The sequence below is a fragment of the Aquarana catesbeiana genome, linkage group LG08 (genome assembly GCF_042186555.1).
Source record: "Aquarana catesbeiana isolate 2022-GZ linkage group LG08, ASM4218655v1, whole genome shotgun sequence".
Taxonomy (NCBI): Eukaryota; Metazoa; Chordata; class Amphibia; order Anura; family Ranidae; genus Aquarana; species Aquarana catesbeiana.
In genome coordinates, this window is record NC_133331.1 from 168837127 (window position 1) to 168862564 (window position 25438).

Consider the following 25438-nt stretch of genomic DNA (forward strand, 5'->3'; position numbering starts at 1 on the left):
GTGTTCTTGTTCAAATCACATGCAGTTCTTTGCAATGTGATTTGAGCCCATTCATTTTGCATGAGCTCAAATCGCACACGCAAAGGCATCAGTTTTAGGTATCGGAGCATTTGCATGAGTACAAGTACCAGTGCAAATGATTAGTATCGGCACTGATACCGATACCAGTATCGGTGCAAGCCTAGTCAAAACCCCTGTCAGGTTTTTTAAGTTGTCTTTATCCACATTGTAGAGATCCCCCCTCACTTCCTGTCCAAGTTACCACACAGGAAGTGAGGGGAAAATCTCAGTGAGACACAGCCAAAAAAATAAGCCCTCGCTGATCTCTGTAGCTGCAAGCACTGTGGGTCCCAGAGCTTCGGTTCTGTATACATTATAAAATAAAAGACTGGAAGCCTACTGAATCACCGCTGGGAATGGGAAGAAGGGGGGACTGCTGGGAGGGGAAAGCAGGGGGACCTGAGCTCCTCCAAGAACAACTGATTAATAAGATCAATGAGATCTTGTTTTAGAGATTATTTTCTGCTTGTTAGGAATATACAAATACTTACTTAAATGTCCATAAGCTGGGAACAGGTTCACTTTAAAGAGTCCTTCAGGTCCAGTCAGGGAGCACTGGCAGTAATAATATTTTAGCAGGGTTTTAGCTATCATCCAGAATTCTTTTTATCTACGCTGATAAGACTAGATTGTGTGACTCTGGGTGCTGTCTCGTGCAGCTGCACATGTACACTATATTATCAAAAGTATTGAGCAAGTTTAGGGTGGAGGAACTTGACTGGCCCACACAGTCCTGACCTCAACCCGATAGAACTCCTTTGCAATGAATTAGAGTGGAGACTGCGAGCCAGGCCTTCTCGTCCACATCAGTACCTGATCTCACAAATGCGCTTCTGGAAGACTGGTCAAACATTCCCATAGACACACTCCTAAACCTTGTGGACAGCCTTCCTAGAAGAGTTGAAGCTGTTATAGCTGCAAAGGGTGGGCCAACTCAAAATTGAACCCTACGGACTAAGACTGGGATGCCATTAAAGTTCATGTAAAGTTCATCAAAGTTCATGTTCACTCTCTATCCACTAACATGCTCCTTATTCTCTTCCTTCTCACATTGGTGTCTTCTATCCTCAAATTATCTTTACTCTACTCCTCCTCTCTTCCCTGCAGCATGCACATATCACCCTCACTCCTACCCCCTCCTACTATGGCACCCATCATCTCGTGCATTTGCTGCACCCACATGCTGACATAAACACCTGGGCCACTAGACACGTGCGCTCATGCACATCCCACTCCCACCTTGCCTTCCTCGCCCTCCTAATCCTGGTCCGCCATTTTCCAACTGCAAGCCACATATCCAATACCCCTCCCCCTCTGGCAACCACCGCAATCCACTCAGTTTAATTTCTATCCTCCTGCTTCCTCAAAGCAGCCCACCGATCTGATACACCCTTTGGAACACCCGCTCCATCTGTAACAAGCTAACATCTATAAATGACTTCTTCATCTCTCATGGCTTTAACTTACTCGCCATAACAGAAACCTGGCTTCAAAATTTTGACAGGCTTCTCCTGCTGCCCTCTCCAATGGTGGTCTCCATTGGACTCACTCCCCCAGACCCAACAGCCAGAAAGGAGTTGGAGTTGGCTTCCTTCTATCCCCACAAAGCACCTCCAAGTCCTTCCTGTCCCTCCCTCTCTATCCCTCTCTTCTATCGAGATGCACTGTATTTGTCTGTTTTCTCCCATTTCTCTGAGGATTGCAGCAATTTATCGTCCTCCAGGACCGGTATCTCGCTTTCTTGATGACTTTGCTGCCTGGCTACCCTACTTTCTCTCCTCTGAAATACCCACCATTATTCTTGGTGACTTCAACATTCCTGTCAATGTTAACAGCCCAACTACAGCTAAACTTCTTGACTTAACCTCATCATTTGACCTAACCCAATGGACACATACTTCCACTCACTCCAATGGTAATACCCTTGACCTTGTATTCTCCCATCTCTGTAACCCTGGCAACCTCACCAACACCCCCTTTCCTCTCTCTGATCAAAACCTCATTACTTTCACTGTATCCTTGCCTCCAACCACCCATCCCTCCAAGCAGCAATTACTTGTAGAAACCTTCACCACTTTAACCCTCCTCTTCTCTATTCTGCTACTGACCACCTATATGACATGAGCTCTCCCCTGTCCTGTCCTGACCTGGCCACCTCTGTCTACAACAGTTCACTCTCATCATCACTAGATGCACTTGCTCCTCTAACCACATGCAGAATCAGGCCCCGACCGTTACAACCCTGGCAAACTGACAACACTAGAAATCTCAAGAGACATTGCCGTGCTCTTGAACGACTGTGGCGTAAAACCAAATGCCTGCAAGACTTCACCCTATATAAATCTGCCCTTCTAAAATACAATTCCTGCCTCCATGCTGCCAAACAAGCGTACTTTGTCTCTCTTATTAATTCCTTGTCATCCAGTCCCCGTCGGCTCTTCTCAACCTTTAACTCTCTGCTTCGTCCCCCACCCCCTCTACCCACTAACTCACTCACCGCCCAAGAGATTGCCAATCAGTTCAAAGACAAGATTGATGCAATTCGTGAGGACACCTCCACTGTGCGTACGTCTTCCCCACCCAATATACCTTGCCTAGCAGCACATTCAACACTCTCCTCTTTTGAATTGGCTACCACTCAAGAGGTTACAAAACTTTTCTCGGATGCCCACCTAACCAATTGTCCCTTGGATCCTGTTCCCTCACAACTACTACGGTCACCCTCTTCTTCTATCCTATGCTCCCTCACCTACATCTTCAATCTCTCCCTCTCTAGTGGCATCTTCCCCTCCCCTCTAAAACATGCGCAGATCACTCCCATTCTTAAAAAGCCCTCACTGGACCCTACCAACCTGAACAACTTAAGACCCATCTCATTGCTCCCATTCACCTCTAAACTTCTAGAACGCTTAGTCTACAACCGTCTTAGCTCCTACCTCAGTGAAAATAACCTTCTTGACCCCTTACAATCTGGCTTTTGCTCGCAGCACTCCACGGGAACTGCCTTACTAAAGCTCACTAACGATTTACTAACTGCTAAAACCAACAGCCAGTACTCCATACTCCTACTACTTGACCTCTCTGCAGCCTTTGATACTGTTGACCACCCGCTCCTTCTCAATAAACTACATTCCCTTGGCCTCCGAGATTCTGCTCTATCCTGGTGCTCTGCCTATTTATCACAGCGCTCCTTCAGTGTCACCTACAACTCCATCTCCTCCTCTCCATTGCCCCTTTCTGTGGGGGTCCCCCAAGGCTCTGTTCTTGGACCCCTTCTCTTCTCTATCTACACCTCCTCCCTTGGTCACTTAATAACCGCCCACTGCTTCCAATACCACTTATACGCTGATGACACCCAAATCTATCTGTCTACTCCTCACCTCACTCCTTCAGTCTCTTCTCGCATTACTAACTTACTAACTGACATATCAGCATGGATGTCGCACCCCTTCATTAAACTAAATCTCTCTAAAACTGAGCTATTAATATTCCCCCCCGCCCGTGCCCCCCTCCATGACTTTTCCATCAAAATCAACAATGCAACCATCAGTCCCTCCCCTCATGCCAGGGTACTAGGTGTAATCCAGCCTCAAATCCAATCGTTGTCAAAAGTTTATAGAATTCACCTCCGTAACATCTTTAAAATTCGCCCCTTTTTAACAAATGAAACCACCAAGCTCCTCATTCACTCCCTTGTTATCTCTCGCCTTGACTATTGCAACTCCCTTCTCATTGGCCTACCTCTCCATAGGCTATCCCCTCTTCAGTCTATCATGAATGCTGCTGCCAGACTTATCCACCTTACCAACCGCTCAGTGTCTGCAAACCCTCTACTCCAATCCCTACACTGGCTCCCAATCACCCAGCGAATTAAATTCAAAATACTAACCACAACATACAAAGCCATTCACAACTCTGACCCGAGCTACATCACCAATCTTATCTCCAAATAGCACCCAAATCTAACCTCTATGCTATTCTCAAGACCTCCCGCTTTCAAGTTCTCTCATCTCCTCCTCCCATGCTCGTCTCCAGGATTTCTCCACAGCCTCTCCCATCCTCTGGAACTCGCTACCTCCATCTATCTGGCTATCCCCTACTCTTGCTTCCTTCAGGCGATCCCTGAAAACTCATCTCTTCAGGAAAGCCTATCACATCTCCAACTAATCTCCTACCACTTCCAACAGCTCATTCCGAACGGTTACAACCTTTTGTACCACCTGCCCCACCCTATTAGATTGTAAGCTCTTCTGAGCAGGGCCCTCTTAATCCTCTTCTATTTTATTGTATTATAACTGTATTGTCTCCCTTTTATATTGTAAAGCGCTGCGTAAACTGTTGGCGCTATATAAATCCTGTATAATAATAATAATGTACATGTAAAGTTAGGTGTCACAATACTTTTGGTAATATAGTATATATGGTCAAATCTGAACAACACAAATATTCACCAACACTGCCTTTCTGGTATGCTCAAGAACAAAAGAAAAGTTTTACAATAACCACAAACTTGTTATCTGGGCCAAGACATTGTGCTGCCTGGGTCCAAGAATGAATTGCTGCCCCCACCCCCCGAAAAAAATCATGCCCACCAAAAGGCCCCCACATTCATTATTTTATATCATGATAATTAAAACTAAAATTACATTTATCAGGAAGTCAGATTTACATGCAACATCGCCTTGTCTATATGCAAAATTATATGGCACACCATTATGTTTAATTCCAAAGGGGGGGCTAGGGCATTATAGGGGCAGGCTAGGGCAGTATATAGACAGACTAGGTTAGTATAGGGGCAGGCGAGAGTAGTATATATACAGGCTAGGGTAGTATATGGACAGGCTAGGGTAGTATATGGACAGGCTAGGGTAGTATATGAACAGGCTAAGGCAGTATAGGGGCACGCTAGGGTAGTATATACACAGGCTAGGGTAGTATATGGACAGGCTAATGCAGTATAGGGGCAGGCTTGGGTAGTATATACACAGGCTAGGGTAGTATGTAGACAGGCTAGGGTAGTATACAGACTAGGGCAGTATAGGGGAGGGCTAGGGTAGTATAAGGGCAGGCGGAGTGGCCAGGGGGCAGCTGTCATCATGACACACAAAACTGCTGGAAAAATGATCTTGGTCTCCAATTTGCTGGGTAAATAGAAGAGAAGGAGAGGTGGCAGTGGTTCAATTTGCTGCCCCTCTGAGTGCTGCCTGAGTCCAATGGACCCACTGGGACCCATAGTAAGGCCGGCCCTGCTTGTTATTGAGTAACAGGAGTTTCCATCCCGACTAAAGAACATCCAAACTACTAATTAGTATGTGATGAAGTCAAGGCATCCCAAACACAAGCCAGTTAATAGCAAAAAAAGGCTAAAAGTATATTTGTTGACATTTTTATCTATAGGCACATTTACTACACAGGCTTCATGTGTTCAGTGCAGTGAAGACGTGCCATGATTGCAAACAATCATGGATGATTCTGTAACTGAACTCAGGAGACTATCAATCAAACAGTGATGAGCTTGAAAACTGGACATGAAGACCAAATGACAGCATGCCCAACCACAAAGGAGATTGAGAGATCCGGACAGCGGTTATCACATAAAACTTTAAAGTTCTGAGATATCTTTTCTTAGCTGATACTGGCTGATTGGTGAGAACAGCACTCATTGGGTCTCTATAGGTGTAGCAAATATCCCTAAGACAGAGGTCTCCAAACTGCGGCCCTTTGCTTGCCTTTATCCGGCCCTTGTGGCGCTTTTCATTCCACCAATAAACTGACACTATTCCTAACACTATTCCTCCCACTGACGCCAGCAATGGGGCAATATTCCTACTGACATCAACAATGGGGCACTATTTCTCCCATTGGCGCCAACAATGGGGCACTATTCCTCAAACTGGCACCAACGATGGGGCACTAATAATCCCACTGACACCAACAATAGGGCACTATTCCTCCCACTGACACCAGCGATAGGGCACTATTCCTCCCCCTAATACCAAAGATGTATTGTTTCTACTCCCAATGACCACAGTCCGGCCCTCCTAAAGTCTGGAGGACAGTTAACTGGCCCTTTACTTAAAAAGTTTGGAGACCCCTGCCATAAGTGTTCCGAGACAGCAAGCAAAGATTGGGGAGGGGGTAAAACCCTGCATCATTTAATAATAGCATTTGCACGAGTGTATTGGTACTCATGCAAATGCTCCGATACATGAAACTGATACTTTCAGGCTCAGGGCCGCCGCATCCTTAACTACCCATGATTCATTCTGCTGTCAGGGGGGTTCCCCTGTTGACAGCTGAAGTGTAAACAAAGTCCCAGCAATTGGAGCTGTCATAAAAAAGCAGCCGGGCAATGTTTATCAACAACATTGCTCAGCCTGAAACAGAAAGATAAAAACAGAGGGGTTGATTTACTAAGGCTACTTTCACAATGAGGCAGTTTTCAGGCATTTTAGCGCTAAAAATAGCACCTGTAAAGTGCCTGAAAACTGCCTCTCCTGCCTTCCCAGTGTGAAAGCCCGAGTGCTTTCAAACTGGGGCGGTGCGCTTGTGGGACGGGAAAAATAGTCCCGCAAGCAGCATCTTTGTGGCGGTGTAGGAGCGCTGTATACAGTGCTCCTACACAGCCCCTGCCAATTGGAATAAATGGCACCTGAAAAGTGCTTCGGAAGCGCTGCAACTAGGGTTGCCACTTTTTCTTCAAGTCAAACCCGAACACTTTAACGGCCCACAGCAATTTTTTTTGTTTTTTTAGTATACACTATAGGATTGTAACAGGCCTGGGACACCTTTGGGCACTCCAAAGAGAATAGTAATGAGCGCATAGTGTCCCCTTACCCTCCTGTCAGGCCCTGTTTCAAGCCACATGCCTGTCTGAATAATGTCGGTCAGTCTGGGTTTTGAATCATGAGTCCGGGTTTCAGTCCAGCTGAAACCTGGACACATGATTCAACACCCGGGCTGTACAGGTGAATCCCGAACAGGTGGCAACCCTAGCCGCAACGCTTTTAACTGCTCATATGACGGCCAGGCAGCGCGGCTCTTGTTCTGGGAGGGCGTCATATGACGCCCTCGCCTACTCGGCCCACTAGGGGGGGAGGGGGGGCGCGTGTGCTGCCGGCGGTGATCACACGCGCCCGCCGTGTCACTGGGGACTCAGTGCGCGTGCCCGGAGGCCGCAATGTCCGCCGGGCACCCGTGATTGCCCTGTAACACAGCAGGACCATGAATCTGTGTGTGTAAACACACAGATCCACGGTCCTGTCAGGAGAGGAGACCGATGGTGTGTTCCCAGTACAGAGGAACACCGATCGGTCTCCTCCCCTTGTAAATCCCCACCCCCTACAGTTAGAATCACTCCCTAGGAACATGATTAACCCCTCGATCACCACCTAGTGTTAACCCCTTCCCTGCCAGTCACATTTATACAGTAATCAGTGCATTTTTAAAGCATGGATTGCTGTATAAATGTGAATGGTCCCAAAAATGTGTCAAAAGTATCCAATATGTCCGCCGCAATATCGCAGTCACGATAAAAATCGCAAATCGTCGCCATTACTAGTAAAAAAAAAATAATAATAAAAATGCTATAAATCTATCCTCTATTTTGTAGACACTATAACATTTGTGCAAACCAATTAATATACGCTTATGTAGAAGAATACACATCAGCCTAAACTGAGGAAAAAATGTGTTTAAGAAAAAAAAAATGGATATTTATTATAGCAAAAAGTAAAAAATAATGCGTTTTTTTCAAACTTGTCACTCTTCTTTTGTTTATAGCGCAAAAAATAAAAACCGCAGGGGTGATCAAATACCACCAAAAGAAAGCTCAATTTGTGGGGAAAAAATGATAACAATTTCATCTGGGTACAGTGTTGCATGACTGCGCAATTGTCATTCAAAAATGGCTTGGGCAGGAAGGGGGTGAAAATGCCCTGTATCGAGATGGTTAAACCCTTCTCCTGAAAAGCGCAGCTTTACCGCTAATGGACCCGCCCCAGTGTGAAAGCAACCTAAAGACAAATCCACTTTGCACTACAAGTGCACTGCCAGATCAAAACAGTTGCGGTAGGTATTCCTAATTGGTATCGGCGAGTACTAAAAAAAAAGTATCAACACTCGTACTCGTATTTCAAAAACAGGTATCGGTGCATCCCTATTTAATAATATTTATCTTTTTAGTAATATGGGTTCCAAAATAAAAAATTCTTTCTGGAAACATTGGTTGCCTATCTGTCATATTATTCCAGGTCATTTAGCTGGAACAGCTCTGCAGATCAGGCCTCGTGTTTATTTACTACGTGCCATTGTAGGTAGTGATCCAGTAAGTAGTGATGTTGGAGGACCAAAATAACCACTGAGCAGTTCTCATTTTCAGAGGGAGGACCACGATGACAACTTCCATTCAATACAAGCGTCTTTTTTTGATTATGACTATATATTATTTTGTTTTAGTCTGCATAATCATATTAAACGTCTGACCTGCTGTGCAGTCATTTGAAAGTCTGATTCCATCACGCTGCAGAAATTCTGTAGGCCGTAACGGCAGTTAATGAACTGTGAATGAGGGTTCCAAAAACATTTCAGAAAGGTTTATTCGCTGACTGATCACTGCAAAAAATCTTTGCTCTTACACAAGTTAGGCATTAAAATATTATTAACACCCTATTTCACTTGACTGGGAATAATAATAATAATAATAAAATGATTGTAAACTGGAGGTGTGCAGAAAGCGGAGGTGTACAGAGTACATGCTGTGAGGATATCACCAGGAACATCAAACAGCATAAAAACAATATCTACTGGTAAATGACTGTCAGGGAGACATCTATGCTCCTTTTACCATTATTTCTAATGCAATCCATTTAACAGACTGAAGCAGTGCGTTCTGTACCTCCTTCATCTGTACCAATAAGAAGGGACAGTTTGGTTGCACTGATGATTGCCCCCTGGAGTTGCCCATAATGGCTTAATCCTCTCCATAGCATCCTATGACGAAACCTACAGTCACAATCATTCTTTGTTTTCAATATTTATATAGCACCAAAGCAATACAAAGCATTTGACAAGGTACACTGATCTAGTCAGTTCAGTCTGTGTCTACTGAAGCAACGCACAGCTCTCCACTACATGCACAATAGGGACAATTTGGAAGGGCGTTAGGTATCCCATTAGCCTGTTTCTGAATTATGCAAGCAAATATGGGGTAATTCATTGCTAATTCCGCATTAACAGTATGAGTAAATTATGTGTTTCTTTAAGGTTAAAACAAAATAACAGCAAAACAGAGTGCCCATGTACACAGCTCCAGCAATCCTAGAGAATGCTTATGCAATGTACATGTCACATTTTTTTGCATAAACACCAAGCTTGGTGGGGTTTGTTGGGGTTGAGCTGTGTTGGGGTTTTTTTTTTTGGCTAATAGGAATGTATGACTGTTCTGTTCATGGAATGCGACTTGGATGTGACTTTATAATCTCTGGCACTTAAGTCGCATCAAAGTAGTGCAGGAACATTCATGTGTCCCAAGTCCCATGTTAGGGTTAGGATGAAGGGCTAGGGTTAGGGTTAAGGGCTAGGGTAAGGGTTAAATGATACTGTTAGGGTTAGAGTTAGGATTAGTGGTAATCATTAGGGTTATCAGCAATTGTTAGGGTTAGCGATAATTGTTAGGATTAGCGCTCTAACCTTAACAATTGCCGCTAACCCTAACCCCAAACACAACCCTAGCCCTTAAGCCTAACCCCAACATGCGACTTTGAACACATAAAGGTTCCTGCAATACTTTGATGCGTCTTCAGTGTCAGTGAGTGTAAAGTCACATCAAAGTCGCACTCCATGAAAAGAACTGTTATACTTTCCTTTTAGCCGAAAAAAAAATGCATCAAAAACGCAACACGTGTTTTTGGTTTAGGTACATTAAAGTCTATTACATGCAAAATGCAATCTGCTGCAGGAAAAAGTCCCTGGCCCTTTCCAAAAAACACAGCAGCTCAAAACACACAGATGTGAACTAGATCCATAGGAAACCATGTTAAATGGACAGTAGGGTTTCTACAAAATGCACTAAAAAACACATAAGTGTGAACCAAGTATTAAGGCTACCTGCTGAAATCATCTGTAACCCACAGAATGCCATAAATGTTCTCTAAACCTGTCAAAGATATTGGTCTACAGGCTTCTAAGGACTATAGTTATTTTAAGTCACACAGATCAAAAACAGCATAAACAGGGCTATGACTTGCCATGCATGGTCCATTTAATACAAGCAATGTGAGCATGCTGAAAGTCACTTGTGATTAATGGGATATGTAGAACTGCGATGACAAGGGCTCTATCCAAAAAAAGATCACGTGCCCCGTATCTATCTACTATTAAAACAGGGAAGAAGATGACAGCAAGAAACGTTGTGCTAAAAGTTTAACAGATGACTCACTGCCTGCCACTATAAATCTCCTAACCTATGTCCCTTCCTTATAAAAATCAATTAAACCTTAACAGAATGAGATGTAGTTTGCTAAAATTGTTTGAAAAATAAACTATGATACTTTTTAAATGAAATACTTGTTTATACCCTGTTTTCATCATCACCCTGTTATCTACTTCCTGACATTTTGTACTTGCTCCAGCGCTGGCTGCATGATATTTTCCAGCATGGTGGCAACAGAAATGTTTGTTGAAACTGCCGCTTGTAGTCTTCATCAGAAGCCCAGGTTGGCAAAGCTGAAGAACAATTCAGCCTGCCACCAGATGCAGTGCCACTTGCCACCCACAGCCTGCCACCAGATGCAGTGCCACTTGCCACCCATAGCCTGCCACCAGATGCAGTGTAACTTGCCAGGGCCACCCGCAGCCTGCCACCAGCCTGACACACCGGAGCCCCAGGAAGGTGAATGCCCCTTCTGCCGCTGGCTGCCAATGTGACGCCTCCAACACTGGTGCCAGGGGGCTGTCACATCTTCAAGTCTGAGGGGTTCATGCTGGGACCTGTAGTCCTTCACTTTTGGGGGGGGTCACATCCCCAAAAAGTGAAGGACTACAAGTTCCAGCATGAACCACTGATACCTAAGGATATGTCCTCCTACCATCCCTCCAATGGTGTCATGTCATCTGTCAGTATCCTCTCCTCTTCTGCCAGTATACTTATCTGCCGAGTCCCAACCGTCCTCTCAGCAGTCAAAATCTTTCATCTGCATCTTTGTTGCTGGAGAAGATACAGGGAGGAAGTGGGTGTAGCTAACTACTAGGCGAGGAGGTGGAGGAAGTTAAATCCTCCTCTGCTCTGAATGCTGGGGCCCCGCTCTCCTCCTCGTCATGTTGTCACTGGTTGCTAGACACCAGGTGGGCTGTGGCTAGCAACCAGTCTGGGCAGTGAGCCAGGCAGTGGCCGGTGGTGAATAACATATAGTAAGCGGGTCTCGGCCAGGAGTACATCAGGGCAGTGAGTGACAGCAGTGATGCGATGCCATTTTTATGGGCATCAGATCGGCCCAGAGGGCAATTCCGGGACACTGTATTGGGACAGACCTCCCAAATGTGGGACTGTCTCAGGCAATCTGGGACATGTGGTCACCCCCCCCCCCTCTACTAACTACTGGTATTGAAAAAAAATGCATCTGGTGGAGGTGGCACTTCCAGTGCCTGGGTCCTCTCTCATAGGCTCCAGAGGCAGGGGAACTCAGAGGGCTGTGAGGGGACCTGTGCCCAAGAAGAGAACCAGCAGGGATAAATTAATGGTCTCCAGGGCAGAAAGTTAGCTTGGCTCATGAGTATCCTCGATGATGGACGTTTGACACACACAAAAATATGTAAAAGCCACTGCTGTAATTCTCACCCATGACCAATGTGCTCTACCATTGTCGGATGATCATGTATCTGTAGATGCCAGTTGATATTACTACTTTTTGCATATGCATATTCTATTGTAACTGCTTGTGCCACATGTGTACTCCTATGATCCTCTACATGCTGCCTGCTGTTCTATCATGTTGCTGGCTCACTGGAACTCTATTGTACAAGACAAGGTCTTTTAACACCATTTTTATTTTTTATATACTGACCCTGTCATGGACATCATATGTGTTCACATGTTCTGCAGATGGCAGAATGAATATGGATGCAGTCCCAGCCTATCCCAGAGAGGCAGCCTCTGAAGGTGGGCTGGGTGACTGTATTTATTCTGTTGGCACACTGGGCTCTGGGTCTTGTCACAGAGTGAAGGAGTTCAGTCTGGGGAGGCCACGCTGCTCTTGTGAGGCACAAGCTACTGAAGGAGGCCTCAGATGGGCAACCTGAGGGGAGGAATACAGAGACCCAGGTGCTTTAAAGAAGCTGACTGAGGGGAGCTCTCTTCCATAAGTCTGTCTAGTATCACTGGAGGGCATCACTTGGAAGATTGGAAGGAGGCATCCATCTGTCCTTGGGCCATGTGAGTACAGACATGGGAAAGATCTTGGTGCCCTTATGCTCTAGCTTACCCCTCTGGTGCCTAGTTATAGTCAGCAGTGGGTCTATTTAAAAGGGACACTGGTTGGTGGTCCTGAAGAGCTCTGTCCAAATATTTTCCACTAAGAAAAGGGACTTGGCTCTACTAGTTCTGCTACTACTTTTTTTACTCAAATTTGGAGTATCCTACCACTACCCTCATCCCTATCCAAGTTCTCCAAAAATAAAAACAACAAAAACAACATTCCCTAGACTGGTCATTGAAGAAACGAGTTAAAGTGTTGTGCGTATCTGGCTGGAAATCACCTCGTGCCTGGCTTCAGGGCTGAAGTTACCAAAGCAAAATACCAGCGTCTCCAACAGGAGTAGTGCTACACCTATATTATAGATGTGAACTGGGCACAACACAAGGATGTGGTTACTACTATGTCTTTTTAACTTTTGTATAATAAGTATGGAATTTGGTGTGATATATTTCAGTTTTGTTGGTTTTGCTTGCTACACACATGCCCTTTTACAGTTTCTTTGCTACAACAGACATTCTGTTATATATATTAGTGGGATATGGGCATACTAGCATGGTATCTTCTTCCCCATAGAGGAAACTGTGACTTTCATCGATTACACTACAGGATGGCTTATGAAGAGGTGTCAGTTATGCAAAATACACTATTTCATTTCATTTTTTCCCTGGGCTTTATAGACATTAAACAAATTCACTTGCCAAAGATCTGAGATCAGACAACATATGATTTAAAGTCAAGCTGAAAATATATTATTTCACTGTCTGTAAACTTGGAAGATGATAATTTTACATCTATTTATACATTTCTTCCAACACACAGGGAAGAAGTACTCTATTGAACACATAGCCTGTCATTTTTTCCTGGACCAGACCCTTAGAGCGACTTTGCGGTAGCCTATTTGCAGGTATTTATTCTATTTATACCCAATTAGAGACTGCTCTTATGGTTGGCGAGACGAAAAATTACATTGCTAAAAAACACCTACTCATTACTCCGTTCACTGAGCAACAACTGGGACCCATGACTCAGACAAATAAGGTGAATGTTTGAACATGTCGACCTTTGGGAAGGCTGTCACGGAAAACATCCACCGAGCAAAATGTTACACATAATGTACTGAAGTGAGACCAAGATCAGACGCTACATCAACACAGATGTAGAGGCTCTGCTAGGTATAAAGCTTCCAGAGAAACTGAGTCATAAATATATCTTTCCATACATCTTTCAAGCCTTTGCTGTGCTGTACTTTGTGTGTGCCGGTATAGAATTGAAGTGACTGTACTACCACCTACCATTGTTTACAAGCAATTAAACACAATTACATCAAAAGCCAAACAAGGATCGCCAAAAAAAAAACAGAAACACAAATAAAAATCATTACCAAAGAAACAGTTTGCATTTCTTCTCTTTAAACGGTTTAACCCATAATTACTTCAAACAGGCTGGTGACCAGACAGATTTATAGATAAGTGGGATGGATTGAAAACTACCAAAGGGAAGTAACAATGGGAAAATGCAAAAAGAAGAACAAACACGAAAGTTCCAGTGCCAATACAATTTCCACCGTTGTGGTACAGGTTTCATAAAGGCTGACATATTGGGTGTGCAGACTGGATGACTGAACCCATCCTTACCTACTACATCTATGGCATAACAGTGGGGTATCCATGCATCTTGGGGGTATAAGAACCAAACGGTGGCATACACTGGTTTGTCTCAACCCTTTAACTGCCACTTTTGCTAGACAGCTTGGTCAATTAAAACTGAAAATTGTATGAAATGCTTACCTTCATTTTCCCTTTCTAGCGCCAATTCATGGCAGCATACATGTGGCAGTATTCTGCCATGTTGGCACCAGGAAAATGGAAAATTGTATCAAATACCACAATTTTACTTTCTTGGTGCAAATCCATGGCAGCATATATATGGTAATATGCTGCCACGTTGGCACCAGGAAGACAGAAAATTGTATCAAATACTTACGTAATTTTCTTTTCCTGGCAGTGCCCAGGAAATGAAGTTGAAAAATAACAGATTTACTGGCTGTATCATCAAGTGAAAACAGAGAGAAACGGCCTAATAAAAGAAATCTAATGCAGCCACCACATCTAAGGATTGGTAAGATGCAATATATCAGGTTATATTGTACCATTCATACAGCTTGCACAGCTTGCACATGCGCAGTGGGAAGTCGGCTGCGAAGCCACAAGAAGTCACAGCCAGCTTCGCTTAGTAAAGATGTCGGACCGGGGGACCTGAAGACCAGCAAAGAACCAGCCTAGGTGAGGACAGTGCTGGATCCCTGGACATGGGGAGTGGAGTAAACTCCCATGTATGAATTTTACCTATAGGTAAGCCTATAATAAGACTTACCTATAGGTACTGTAAATATCTCCTAAACATGCATAGTTTAGGAGATACTTTAGATGCAAACAGTCATGTCATCAGGGCATGCATTTTAAAGGAACGGCATACCCGTGCTTTTCCTACAGAGCCATGCCGTAAATGTGGGTGGGAGTGACGTCATCACCGGCTCGGCCATTCATATCACCGAAGCCAGCAAACTCGGAAAGGAGATTGGGTGAAGATAAAAGCATCTTTAGTGGTGACAGCACGCCGCTGGAGGGCTTTGTGTTCAGGTAGGTCTGTTATAATGTGCTAGTATGCGATGCATACTAGCACACTGTGACAAACTGCCCGGGGCCTGATTTGTTTTTTGTTTACTACTGTTTTAAAAGTCAGCAGCTACAGTATTTGTAGCTGCTGACTTTTAATATTTTCCCTTTTTTATGCTGAAGTTCCATTTTAAGGATAGGTATTAAAGAAACAGTACAAAAATTTGCTTTATCAGAATGGAGCTTGGTCTTTGTCACATTTTCATATCGGAAGAATACAAGAGTTGCAATATAAAATCCATTTAATACTAAAAAAAAAAAAGAAGACCCATCCACCTTCATTGTTTCTTCTACACATACAAGAAATGTAATCAGGGCTGTTGTGTCTGTATCTATGCAACTTACAATCTGTGCTCAGATCATTACAGGACAGGCTGATCCAAGTCTTATTTTACACTAATCATATCCTTGAAAACATTGTTTGTCAAAAAAGAGCTGAGCTCAGAAAATTAATCATACTATACCGTCAAGGTGCATAACACTCTAACAACTTAAGCTGAGATTCCGTTTTCAATGTGAAAGATAAATGAAATGCAGTGAAATTACCTTTTGGAATTAATAGGATCGGTTTATCTCTCTTGCAGCATATGGATCTGTCTGGTCGGTGTAAGGCAGCGTACACAAATTAATGCTGAGGACAGGTGATTGTCTTCCCAGCACATTTACCGGGGCATCCAATCTTTTCTCATCAATTTCAGTTGGTTGGCACTAAAACTTGGCAGTCATTTATATATTTTATATATACTGCAGCTGAAATATTCAACCATATCATTGCACGTTTGCTAGTTAAAAAATTGGGTTGAGCTTGAAATTGATAATACTATATATATATAGCCGCGGCCTCACCTAAAAACTCCTTGCCCGCAGGTCCGGAGGCGCTGCGGGCATGAGTTTTTAGGCGAGTCTGCGGCGTCCGGCCGTAGCCGCGGACTAGGCCGAAGCCGCGGCCTCGCCTAAAAACTCATGCCCGCAGCGCCTCGGGACCGGCACGGTGAAAAAAAAAAAAATCTATAAAAAATCGATTTGCTTACATTTTGAATCGATTTGACCTCTCAACTCGATTCAAGATTTAAATCGATTTTTTCCCAGCCCTAATATATATATATATATATATTACATATATATATATATATATATATATATATATATATATATATATATATATGTAAAGAGATAAATATTCCCTTAACCACTTAAGGACCGAGCCTCTTTCTGAGATTTGTTGTTTTTTTGTTGATAAGTTAAAAACAGTTAATTTTGCTAGAAAATTACTTAAAACCCCCAAACATTATACTTTTTTTTTCTAACACCCTAGAGAATAAAATGGCGGTCATTGCAATAATATCTGTCACACCGTATTTGCGCAGCGGTTTTACAAGCACACTTTTTTTGGAAAAAAAACATTTTTTTGAAATAAAAAATAAGACAACAGTAAAGTTAGCCCAATTTTTTTTTATATTGTGAAAGATAATGTTACGCCGAGTAAATTGATACCCAGCATGTCACGCTTCAAAATTGCGCCCGCTCGTGGAATGGCGACTAACTTTTACCCTTAAAAATCTCCATAGGCGACATTTAAAAAATTCTACAGGTTGCATGTTTTAAGTTACAGAGGAGGTCTAGGACTAGAATTATTGCTCTCGCTCTACCGATCGCGGCAATACTTCACATGTGTGGTTTAAACACCGTTTTCATATGCGACATAGTCACGTATACGTTCGCTTCTGCACGTGAGCTCGTCGGGACAGGGCGCATTTACATTTTTTTTTTTTTTTTTTTTCTTATTTATTTTAACTTTTTTTTTTAATTTGTACACTGTTTTTTCAAAAAAAAATGTGTCACTTTTATCCCTATTACAAGGAATGTAAACAACAAATGACAGGACCTCTTAAATATGAGATCTGGGGTCAAAAAGACCTCCAATCTCATATTTACACTAAAATGAAATAAAAAATATAAAAATTAATTTAAAAAAAGCTTTAACCAGACACTGATAGAAGTCACAAGACTGCTCTAACTGCTGATGAGAAAAGGTATTTAGCAGTTTATATTTCCTTAAACTATTGTATTTCCATGTTCTGTGTACTGTGGAAGACCATATATAGTGAATGCAGGCTCCTGGGTTTAGTAACACTTTAAGTTCTTTGGAAATGTATCAAAGATGTCAAACGACTAGATTGTGCTTGTGTATGGTCACATCTGTTAAAGTGGATTTCCATCCAAAAGTGGAACTTCCACTCATCAGATTCCTCCCCCCCTCCGGTGTCACAGTTGGCACCTTTCAGGGGGAGGGGGGTGCAGATACCTGTATATTACGGGTATCTGTACCCATTTCCGGCATAGATAGCCGCAGAATCTGCGGTTATTTATGCCACTTCCTGTTCCCCCCCCCCGCTGTCTGCTGGGAAACACATGGGTCCCAGAGACAGCAGGAACCATCCGTTTTGCGCTGCGCGACTCGCGCATGCGCAGTAGGGAACCGGGAAGTGAAGCCGCAAGCCTTCACTTCCTGATTCCCTTACCGAAGATGGAGGCGGCAGCACCCGAGGACCGAGAGACGGTTCGGCCTCGGGTGCCGACATTGCGGGCGCCCTGGACAGGTAAGTGTCCATGTTTTAAAAGTCAGCAGCTGCAGTATTTGTAGCTGCTGACTTTTAAAAAAAAAAATGTCGGCGGAGCTCCGCTTTAAAAATTGTCCACCTACAATCAAGTAGTCTTATTTTATATACATGGTCAGTGTTTTGGCTGATTGCTTGCTTTGGTTCAATTTCAGTGGCACCTAAATGCTACATGAGCCTACATACAGTATAGGCTCTATAATACAATAGAGTATAATATATATAACACAGGAGCAATCTGACACGTAAGAGCCTTGCATACACATACTGTAAGTTATTTTTAGGTGTAGATTCCATTTCTGTGGTAAATTTGGATCCATAAAGAGCTTTCACGCCTGCAGCTGGGTGTTATATAACTTATCTTGGCATAGCTAAAAAAGTCATGAGATTAGCAACTCTGCTAAAGGAATGTCTCCTAAACACCAGGAATCAAAAGTGAAACAACAGCCCACAACCCGTTTCTTTGTTCACTATAATGACAAACGTAATTGTGCTTACTAATCTTCAAATTCAAAGCTCAGATTTCGAAGTGATTTCTTATGCTGAACAATGAGCTGTCAGCCTAGGACATCTGCGAATAACCACAAGATGGGCTGTCAGGCGTTTCTTCCTCTTGCCTGTCATAGCCCCGGGGCAGAGAAGTTCCATTCATTTGAGATGTGTAGGCCACATTCTGTCATAGACCCAATCTGCATTGGGGAGGCTCTAGGCGTACAGCGCTCTGGAATTTGGCCATCTGCCTGTATCCTGCATTCCCACTCCCCCTGAATTGTGCAGAAATAGACATGGAAGGATTTTCCTCATACATCTCCAGGTTCCTCTATTTCGGCCAGAGTTCATCAGAGGACAAGGGTTCTCTTTTAGTACTTATGGACTTATCAGTGTCAGGGATGTGCCTTTAAAAATGACCTCTGTGTGATATTTATCAGAGCTGCATGTGAAAGCACTTATCTATGTAGGCCTGAGGCCGGTGATGTCATACTGTGATTCAGACTAAACACAAGTAAGAGGACCTACAGATCTTATATTCCCCACTGTACCTTCTAACCGAGTCATGACTAAGTCATTCCCCAAGACTCACATACACATGGAAAATGTTATTCATGTAGCATGTTTTACAGCTCGGAATTTTGGTTTATTATTGCCATAGAAACCCATAACAACTCACCAAATGGCATTTTAAACAAAATGATATGACATTTGCTTGCTTGTGCATGTATCCCTATGTCTGCCTGCAAATACAATCCAATTCCATAGAAAATACTGTAATATCCAGAAATATATAAGAAGTAAAACTAAGGACAATACTTTTTTTCCATTTTTTATAGAGTAAGGGAAGGATATAGCCCCCCCCTGTAAGGTTTAATTTAGTCATCTGTGCCCCATTGGGGAGATTTCCCTCCACTTCCTGTCCAATAGGCAAAACAGGAAGTGAGAGGAAATCCCTCTAGTGCAGTGGTCTCCAAACTGTGGCCCAGGGCCCAGATGTGGCCTTTTGCTTGCTTCTATCTGGCTCCTGGGGCAATATTTCATACTCTGACCCCACCATTGGGGCACATATCCCTCCACTGACACCGATGAAGGGGCATAATTCCTCTCCATAACACCAAAGATGGGGCATGATTCTTCCCACCAAATAACACCAACGATGGGACACAAATCCTCTCGATGACACCAAAGATGAGGCATTGTTTACTCCCACTAATGTCGGGACTTTTTCTACTCCCAGTGGCCACAGTCTGGCCCCTCACAAAGTCTGAAGGACAGTAAACTGGCCCTTTGTTAAGAAAATGTGGAGACCCCTGCTCTAAAGTGAAGAAATCCTTGATTGTCGCTAGGGTCACCAGAACTGGTGTCCCCTTTGGAAGATATCCCCATTATTCCTGTTCTAGGGACAACCCAAAATTTGGGATTTTCTTTTACTTCCACTTTCAATGATAATGGTAAACAGGCCTAATAGAGAGGGTGAATCTCCCTAATTGGGGCAAGACAGTAATAAAACCTGTTCTAATCCCTCTCCACTCTATCCGAAACAAAAAAAAGTCTAATCTCCCCCCCCCCCCAAAAAAAAACAACAACATTGTAGTGCTGCTTCCTCCCACCACACTGCAAGGGTTGGGCAGGCCATACACAGCAAGAACCGTCTGAGATTCAAACCGTGTATGGGCAGGCTGGATGTTCCAAGTTGATTCATCGATCAACTTGGGTACAACCAGCATGCTGGGTTTTACCTGCGATTATTGTTAGCGGCTGCTATAGCCGCTAGTAATAATCACTGTCTTCTCCCAGCATGGATGGCTTCCCCCACCATCCCACCAGGAGAAGACAATGGCCGGGAGAAGACTGTCTGTGTTGATGGGGGAGTCGAGGGAATTTCGCTCCATGTATGGCCGGCCTTACATGTTTGTTTTAAAGGGACTTACCTCCTCCATCCCTATTCTGTACCTTTCCCAAAAGCATACTCACAAGCCTAGCGATCTAGCGGTGTTCCCTCTTCGTCACAACACACCTGATCCCTTGTTACCACCTGCTTCTGATGCCATCAGGGGAAGCCAACTGTCTTTCCTGCATTGTTCAGCATCCCCTTAATAAGGGGGAAGCTGCAAAGACCATGAATAGAGAGCTGGTGCCCCTGATGACTTGGCACATGTGCCATAGAGTACCTGCGGTCTCCTGGGACTCCTGACATGTTTAGCCCAGGAGGATGCGGGCATTGTACACATCATTCTGGCCTTGGCCAGAAATAAGGAAGTGTGGGTAGGAGTCCCCAAAAAAAGATATTTCTGTCACTCCCTTTCCAAAAAAATTAACAATTCTGTTGGCAGAGGATGCAGGAGAATTATGTAAAGTTGCAAGGGAGGGTAAACTTCCACTTTAAGTTCAAGGGGGTTGCAAAGAGGCTGTATTGCTTTCTTCTATCCTCAATTCAGCAGGGTCCCTCCAGTGTTGCAAACGGTCCCTTTGCAGCTTCATCTCTAAGCTGTTATCAGCCATGGTCACATGTTTGCCCCCATCATGTACAATACAGGGTTAAAAACCCTGTATTGTACATGATGACGCTGAGGGACTGCCTACAGACAGACGTTTGGAGGTGAACAGGAGAGTGCCAGAGTCCGGAAGTATTATGTGGTTTTGGTAAATCTAAAGAACAATTGTGCAAGAGAATTGAATAATATATGGCCAGCCTTAGGCTTTAAAAAAATGTTAAAGATATACTTGATTGAGAATCTGCATGTACATGGTTCAGAAGCACAGGATGAACTTGGATGTAGTCGGGGATCAGCAAATATTGTCTAAAAACTGGAGGCATGCGTATTCTTTTTGTTGTTTTTATGAATTTTGGTGCACTTTGTATTTTTCTTTCAAATCTGTGCAGGATTTCTATGTGAAACAGGAGCTTCCTGTGATAAAAAAACAGTCACTGCTGTTCTCACTCCTCGTGCAGAGTAACTGGTCTTGTATCCGCCCCTGTCCTGTAGGTTCCTATAGAAAATCTGCAGTGGGTGGTGCCTACTGAGTCCCTCCCACAGCTCTACTCTCGGCACAGGCTATGTACAGCATAGTGATGATGTCACTGCTACTTTTACAAGGTAATAACTGGGTTTGCAAAGGCATTGGTGGATAAAAAAATGGATTTATATAACTATAGCTACTGAGGAATATATTTGCATGAACATTTTAGTGTTTGGAGTTCAGCTTTCAATTAGGAGAAAATTATATTTGCAAAAGATGCAGTAGAGCATGAATACAGTAGTAAATGATGGCACTTTTATCAGCTGATGCTGCTGAACGCCCATGGTGAACTCCTGGTGGCTCCATAGTGGAATGCCATGGGGTGTTTGTTAGAATGCAAACACACAAACTCATTGTTCCAGACTGCAGCACCGGCCTGTATGACACTATTGTATTACACTGAGACCAGATGCTTCATAGCAGCTCATATGGGTGCTCTACCGTTGATAACCCTAATCCAATAATACATAGCAATCATTATATTATTATTATACAGGATTTATACAGCGTCAACAGTTTGCGCAGCGCTTTACATCATAAGTGCAGACAGTACAATTACAATACAATTCAATACAGGAGGAATCAGAGGGCCCTGCTCATTAGAGCTTACAATCTAAGAGGGAGGGTCAAGTGATACAAAAGGTAATGAAGAATACCAACTGAAGCTCTATCTTGCAGAGGAAACATCAATTTTATTCAAGTGACGCTAAACTCTGGTTTCAAAAATAAGAAATTGATTCAAGTATGTATTCGTAAAGCTTTATTAAACCCAAAAGCAAACATTTATTATATTGCAGATTATTATTTCTTAAATGTCTTCTTTTTTCAGCTTTCTTTCCTTTATTTTCACATGGTGATCCAGCCAGTAAGTCTGTTGTTTTTTTTCAAAAGAACAAGCTCTCCAGCAGAATGTTTAAGTTTACAAAGTTGAGAAAGTTTTTCAGACAGGGTTGCTTGCAAAGATCAGTTTTATTCATTGATGTAAAGCCTTTATCCCAAAAGAAATAAAACGATTTGACTTATCTGCTTATAAAAGATTAGCTGGAGTTCAGTGTTCGTGTGTTTAAAAGAGAAGTAAGGGATTTTTTTTTTTTAATTTTAGAATCGTACTTACCTAGGTGGATGCAGCATCGGTCCAATGCTGCATCTGTCCCCTGCTGGCTCTAAGGCTGAGAACAGTTCTCAGAGCTCCCGGTTGGTCTCCGGCTCTCTGCTCTGCCCCTCCAGCGCTCACTGGAGCGCAGGGCTGTGGAGGGGTGGGGGGAGAGCGGCCAGCTCAGGCTCTGAGCAGCTCACCTGAACCAGCTCTGTGACGTCAGCTGACAGCGAGCTTCTGCCTGTTGTCTGCTGAAAACGGGTCACAGGAGTGCAGAGCAAACCACACTCCTGTGATCCGAGGGAGAAGTTCAACCAAACAAGCTTTTGCTGTACTTCCCTTTTAAATCTGCTAGTACATGTAACACTCCCCCCACCCCCGACTGAAAATGCTGCTGTCCAGTGGTGCCCTCTGTTCTCCTTCGTCCAGTATGGAGGCACTCTAATACTGTGTGTTACTGGCTGGAGGGGAAAAGCCTAAAAAAAAAAAATTAATGCAGCCACCACATCTAAACATTTTGGTTTTTGGTTTATTAGCACTGTAACCTAAAACGTCTCTTCTGTTGCTCTCAGCCTCCTCCAAGCTTTTACAGCTTTTAAAATTCCTATTTATAATTTTTCATAAATTTCATGGTTAGATTTAAAAAATCAAATAAGAAGGTGTAGTGCTTAAAGAAAATAACAATAAACAATAAAGTCCATCAATGATGAGCTGTAAAGACGATCAAATCAAGATCCTCAACTAGATCTGGATATGAATGGATAGAATGGCTACCACCAGCACCCAATACTACTGACTCTTACCATCAGTGTGTAGGGTACACAGAATAAATGTATTAGGTAATGGCCTCAACTATCCTCCTGCACCGATCGATCCACTCCACAGAGATCTAGGCTAATCCTCTTCCCAATAGGTAAAAGAACCCAAAGGCCGCTTCCATTCATTAAAATTTCAACGGATAATCTCCAGCATCCACATTAATATGTAGCGCTGGTAGATTTGAGATCTACCATCTGATAGGTAAATTTAGTAACTTGTTCATTAGGAAGGTTAGATTTGCCTCTGTTCCAGCTTGGCTGAAGTTGCATGTGTTTCCATACTGAGCCGTGGGTGTCGCTGTTACCGCTGGCTAGTGTCGGAAAGGCAGCGTGTCTAAGTGTATAGATGCTCTTCTGTCCCGGAGACAACTCGTGGAGGTGGTCCTCCGAGTTGCATTTTGGGCGAGGGTATTTATGGGACAGACGCCATATTTTGGAGTTCGTTTTACAGCCACCTGCTGGCCCTCCTGGCCAACAGGTATGCGTTAGAGAGCTATCTCGTGGTCCTCCGTTCTGGAGGCCCACATCGCTGCGGCGCAGGGGTGGGCCAGGAAGCTTGTCTGGGGCAAACCACAGCAGCAGAGGAATGGTCCTGAGCTGTCTATCCAGAGTGAAGAAGCTGGACAACCGAGAAGATCCCAGGGGAGGACCCGTCATGGAAGGATCATGCAGCGTGCTGGTCTGGAGAGGGGCCTGGTGACTCGTTTGGAGGACGTATCCTAAAGTAATTATACAGCATAGTGTTGCCGGGTTGACTTAAAGGTTCAAGCACTGTGACTGACATTCATCGCAGAAAAAAACAATACATCCTGTGGCAGAGGATCGTATGGGTTCATCCCAAACAAGTCTGTGGCAGAGACTTTTGTTCATGCTACGTACTGGCTGCTAGGCAAGTGAGAGAGGCCTATCCAGGCGTGCAAGGAGTGTGTTCCACCAAGGGAGTGCATTCTACTGAAATATCCAACTCCAAAGGACATTTGTCAAGAATCTTACTAAAAAGGTATTTGAGTTTTCCTCTGCAGTTTTCCTTCTGCCTCTTTCCTGCTACTTCCTTCGTTGATGGTTTAATAAAGCATTGAAAACGTACTCAAGTGTTGGTGCGTGTGTCGTCCAGAGGTAAACTCAGCGGAACCCTAGACCTGGTACCGGTGAAACAGAGGGAAGGAGAGTGAAGGTAACAAGCCCGCTTAAACCAGCAGCTCCACCGAGAGTTATTCTTACATGTGGGGGCGTCGCCCGGGATTTGTTGACCGTCAATTCTTGCAACCCAGAGAAGTGTTTCATCGGGAGTTTATGGTGAGAGCTGAACTTTGAAAAAAAAATCTTACAGAAAGAAAAGGGGTTAAACTGCAGGACTTTATTTCTGAGTGCGTAGACAGCGGGTGCCAGTGAAGGCCCGGGAACTACGTGATCAGAAGAACAAGTGGGAGGAGCCTACCCTACTTGATACCGCGTGGGACGCGTGTATGTGTTTGGCACCAGAGGAAAAGAGAAGTCTCGTGATCGTGCTGAGAAGATCAGAGTGTGGCCATGTCTTTCCCGGCGATGCAGCCAATTATGGGACCGAGAATGTTCCCTGCAAGCACCATGTTGAATACTGTGTTGACCAGAACCCTGCTTACGGATACTGGAGTTCGTTTGACTCCTGTTGTACCTGTTCAAAGGAAGGTGGGATATGTGAAGGCTTCCCGCGGCCGTGGTCGAGGCCTACCCCAGAGGTTACCTGAACCGGAGCTACCAAAGTCCACGTCAGGAACGGGTAAGCCACTGATGGGGTGTGTATCTGGGACTGTAAATAAATATCTGCCAGCGGAAGAGTTTGGGAGATTCGGAAATAGAATCCATGCCGGATCTTTCCGGTGATGATGACCTATTTGAGACTATGTCACAAGAGCTGTTATGGTCACAAGGTGAAGATGTCACCTCTGCTATGACTTTTCCTGAATGGACAGCCCTGAGTTCTGGGAAGACGTCACCCTTTGTGGAGCCACACAGTACTATTACCGAGACTTTATCGAAAGTTGCTAGTTCACTACAGACACCGGCTGGGTCTATGGTGAGCAGATCATTGGATTCCTGTGTGCCGCCTGGTATGGGGAAGGACAGATCTTTGCCCAAACTTGCACGTTGCAGAGAATGTTAAACAAGCATGTAGCTGCAGAGTATGGTTTGGAGTTCCCTTATG

General features: G+C 43.9%; 1 protein-coding gene across 2 annotated transcripts in view; it reads right to left on the reverse strand.

Annotated features, from left to right (window-relative positions):
* Positions 1-25438, reverse strand: part of CHST3 (carbohydrate sulfotransferase 3) — a 168130-nt gene that overhangs the window by 98798 nt on the left and 43894 nt on the right. The window lies entirely within an intron of this gene.